Genomic DNA, 5,229 nt, shown 5'->3' with positions numbered 1-5,229 from the left:
AAGGAGACTGAGGCATAGAGAGGGCGTCTATGTCACACTCATCGGTGACTCCAATGATCGAACAACCAGACTGAGTGACTGGAGGATTGGTGAGTGTGGTGAATATGGTAAATGGAAAGAAGAGAGAGCATGTCACATGTACTATTATTATCTTGCTTATCGGGGTGTGGTTGTAAGCATGCAGTAGACGCTTACAAAAAGAAATACAAATAGGTTGAATTTGTTTAATCTATCTGGAAATATTTCACAGAAAAGTAGAACTACTTAGATTTTGGAACTCAGTTTCACGCAAACTAAGGGTTGTAATTCATTTTTATCACTGCCAACAACCCTTAATTCATTGCTCTCCCAAAAAAGTCCAAACTCCTTGTCTTCCAAGATGCGCTTCATGACTATTTCCTTAGGATAAATGTGTAGGTTAATTTTAATGAATTGTACTGTATATAAAATGACCCACTTTATAAATTTTCATTTATGTATGTTTTATAAATGCATCATCCATTGAGTAATCCCTCTTCCTTGAAACTGTCCTCAACTCTTGTGACTCTACTTTTGGGTTTCCTTCTACACACCTCTACTTCTCACTCTCTTTTGCAGTGCCCTCTTCCTCTGCCCACATGTTGGATGTTAGGCTTCCCCACAGTTCCATCTTGGACCCCATTTACTATGGATGATCTCGTCCACTCCCCCATTTCAGTTACCATTTATATGTTGGTAGCTCTCAAATTGTTATTCTAGCTCAGATCTCCTGAACAGCCAAGCAGTTTATTCACCTCCTAACTGATCTATTTCCACCACTACCCTCTGTGCATTAAATTCCCTCAGTGTCGGCAGAGTATTTTTGTATTTAAATTCTAATACCACATACTGTAGAAAAATAAGAAAAATATGAACAAGAGTTAGCATTAAATATGGGAGAAGGAAGGCAAAAGATACCACAAGAAGCAGTCAGCCAAATCCAGATGTGAGACATTGTATAGGACAAATGGGCTTCTTCCACAAAGGGCATGGGGGTGGGGGGAGAGAAGACCATTACAGATTAAAAATAACTAAGACATAACCAAATGGAATATATGGATCTTGTTTGAACCCTGACTCAAATCAGCAAGAAAAAATTTTTGAAACAATTCTGGAAATTTAAATATGGAATGGGTATTAGGTGATATTGAGGAATTATTACTAGTTTTCATAGTTGTAATAATGACATATGATTATGTAAAAAAGACCATATGTTAGAGATGCATACTGGTGTATAAATGAAATAAGATTGACAAAATGTTAGTAACTATCATAGATGAGTGTTCATTATTGTTTTCTCTACTTTTATCTATATTTGAAATTTTTCATCATAAAAAGTTAAATGAAACGGCAGGTCAACTAAAAAAGAAAAAATGGGAATAAGACACACACAAAAATCCTACCATCCTGGGAATGCTTGTTTACAGAACCAAAGGGCTATCTGGTAGAAGTCCTTGACTCCAGCAATCAATCCTGGCAGCAAATCTGGGTTTATCTTATGCACACGTCCTCTGTTTTTCTGCAACACGTATGAAGCACTCAGATGGCTTCTCAGGGACAGGAAATTTCAGGGTTTTGTTTTTCTGTTAAGAGCACTGACACTTAGCAACACTACCCTGCAATGAGACAGTTCCTCAGTCCCAGAGTCATCCATTGCTGCCATCAAATTGCAACTTAATAAGCTAATAGTCCAATTGCCTGTGCCGCTAGCATTAGTGGTAAAGTAGCTAACTACAAGTTTAGATCAATGGAAATCACTTGCTAGACTGTAAACTCTGTGCTTGCAGGAACCACTTTTTCCTTAGTCACTGTCAAAAAGCAGTGACCAGCATGGCCCTGGCCCCTGGTAAGCACTGTTGTTTAACTGAACTAAAATCCTTAGGGGAAAGGGGCCACAATAACTTGAATGCACTTAGCATAGTAAAACATTGTGCTAAGAAATTATGAAGACAAGTTTAGGGACTACTTCCTAAAGACAATAATATTCCTTTCCCAGTCACTAGAAATTTGGTTATTAGGAAAAGAAACAGAGATGAGAAAAAGTGTAGGAATAAGAGAAGTCCAAAGGCATCAGGTCAAGGTAAGATTTGAAGAGAAAAATTTTGGTTTCACTTAGATCCTTGTTTCATATAATACTTAAAAACAAACAGACAAAAACCTTTTCCTTACCCATCTTCTTATCCTTCCCCTTCACAGTTATCTTTGGTAATAGTACTTGCCACTTCTCAGCTGTCCACACACTGTGGAACATCAGGGAGCTGGCAAACTCCAGACCTGTAATTACTAAGGTTGTGTCTGGTAGCACATTAATATATAGGTCCCGACATTTTCCCTCTTTTGTCTAAAAGTGAAACTCCAGTAAACTTTGTCACCATCTTTTTAGTATGTTATTAATATAATGAGTTCCTAATTTGAAGCCCCTACCCCTATCTTAGTGTGAGAATTAGTAAGATAAATAACACTAAACCATTTTAAGTTTTGGGAAGAAAGGCACAATGAAAACATGAGGTTTTGCCGCTTGAATTGGTAAAAACACAATTTAAACTTTGTTTCTTAGGAAGTTTTGAAATCAAAGACCATAATAAAACAGACTTAAGAGCTTGATTCAAGAGAATATGGTCTCCTTTCCCCACCTGTCCTTACTACATTTTTTGTGAGCTATTGTAAACTCCTTGACCATCTGACCAAGATATTTCCTAATGACAAGTTCCAACAATTTGGCTTTATCCCATTCTCATTTAGTACGCAATGCTATGGCTGCAACATCATGAACTCAATTTCTACTAGTCACAAAACAAAATTTTGACGTGAGAGGATGTCCCTCATTTGGAGTTCCCTTCTGGATAAGATACTGGAGGTCTCATTGCAGGGAATTCTTGAGTGAAAACAATAGGAGGATGAGGGATTGTGAGGCTTTTTTTCCTAAAGAATAATATCAATAAAATAACCCTGTTGACAGTGTAAAGCAATGCTTCTATCTGGGGTCAAGGCCAGAGCAATGGACACCTTATCCCACTCATCCTCTTCCTCTGATAAAGCCCCAACCAATACTTGAAAGTCTTTCTTCATAAGAGACTAGAAGCCTTTAAAAAAAGTGCTTGAAAAAAGAGACAAAGGAAAACTGAAATTATAAGGATTTTCCAGTCTGTTTCTGGTGGCTGATCCAGAAGGATGCCTCAGTTCCTGCTTCTCACCTGCCTCTTCATCACAATCACACCTGTGTCACCAAGGGGTGAGTCTTGTCTCAAGTACTTGGCACAATGCACTTTTTGTTGTAGGAATTTGCTATTATTGCACAAATTATTAAGAGCCAGATTCCAGTATCTTAAATACTGGGTCTAGAATAGTATAAGAAGAATCATTGATAACCTATGAAGATATATTTTCAGAGAATTTGTTTCATATTCCATTTAGTCTCTTGCCTGGACATCCAAAATTTCCATGGATCGCCATATCTAACAGCTTTCCACTAACTAAATATTTCTTGGAATATGTGTAAAGAATTCTAACCTCTTTATATTCTAGGCACTTTTATAGTTCCAACTTTAAAAGCAAAAAAATGATTTTTAGAGGTGAGGATAGAGTTTTTTTCTTTAATGAATACAAGGGACTGAACTCTCTGTCCCCATGAAATGCCCAGATCTGGATAAATCAAACCTAGTCTTGACATCTGAAAATATGACTTTTTGCAAAGTCATATTTGTGTTTTTACCAAATTGTGTTTTTACCAATTCAAGCGGCAAAACCTCATGTTTTCATTGTGCCTTTCTTCCCAAAACTTAAATGAGTGAATCTGAAACTGTCTCCCTCCTCTGACTTGGCACAAAACTGGCCAATGAGGCAAAGAAAAGTTGTAATTCCAGTTACTAACAAATATAAGTTAAATTCTCACTGGAACAGAGAGTGAGAGGAGGTTGAGATGGAGAGAACCACCGTTCTTGGCACTTTCCAGTAGCTCACTGTTTAACTGACCCTGATCTATTCCTTCAGAGTAACTCAGGGTTCTCAGGGCAACCAGCACCTTTAGGGATACACAAAAAAAATAGGCCTGAGACTCGAAGGAGAAATGAAAACGAAATGTAATGTAGTGTCCTGGATGGGATCCTGGACAGAAAAAGACATAGGAAAAAACTAAAGAAATGGGAACAAACTACGGACTTGAGTTAATAATAATGTATCAACGTTAGTTTATTAATTGTGACAAAGGTACCATACAAATGTATATTCATAATAGGGGAACTGGGTGCTGGGTATATGGGAAATCTTTGTACTATCTTCTCAGTTATTCTCTAAATCTAAAATTCTTCTAAAAAATAGTCTATTAAAAAAATAGGCTTGAGCTAGGTTTAATTACTCACCCTGTATCTGCTGCCAATACCTAACCAAGAGTCGCTTTAGCAAAAGGCGTTTTCCCCTCAGCCTCCACTCCCTTTCCTCCTGCTCTTTCCTGGCTTACTCTTCCTCCAGTACCTCCCGTGCCTTCCATCATACACCTTCTTCCTTCCCAGATCTTTTTTATTTATTTATTTTCTGCAGCCCTTCTAGGACGTTTGATTCAATGTCAGAAGCAAGATAAAGGGAGAACTTTGGGGGCTGGTGATTTGGGGTGGGGGCGGGGAAGTGAGAGGAAAGAAGAGGGAGGAGGAGGGGAGGGAGAGGAGAGGAGGTGGGCAAGCGGGCAGCGAAGGAGGAGAGTACGAAGGGGACGGGGAGGGAGGAAGAGGGAAGGAAGGAGAGGGGGACTCCCGGACCCAGCGCGCGGGCGCAGAGTCGGGCGATGGCGACCAAGCGACGGGCGCATCGGGGTGCGGACTTAAGTTTGGGGTACTCGGAGTCGAGGGCAGTTCTGCAAACGCCGGGGTGAAGCGGCGGGGACGCTGACGCTACCTCCCCGCGCTCGGCGCCGGGAGGTGCCCGCCCTGGGGGGACAGGGAGGGGTGGCCCGCAGGCCGGCATCCTAGTAAACAGCAGGGGGGGTTTCTGGCAGGCTAGGGACTCCCCGACTCCAACTTTGAAAGGAACCCACAGCGCTGTTTGTTTGTTTGTTTTTGAAGCGCTCCCATTTGAGGAGTAGATACGTCAGCAATTTAGGATGCAATATGCATAATACCAAATTCCTGGCTCCACGTTGAGAGACTGAAAACAGGAATTAACACCAGTGGCCAGATTATTAAAGGATTGAATTACTGCCTTAAAAGAGGGTGGAATGGA

Source organism: Ceratotherium simum, chromosome 6 (genome assembly GCF_057802395.1).
Source record: "Ceratotherium simum simum isolate JZ-2026a chromosome 6, ASM5780239v1, whole genome shotgun sequence".
NCBI classification, from domain to species: domain Eukaryota; kingdom Metazoa; phylum Chordata; class Mammalia; order Perissodactyla; family Rhinocerotidae; genus Ceratotherium; species Ceratotherium simum.
This window is presented reverse-complemented; position numbering follows the sequence as displayed.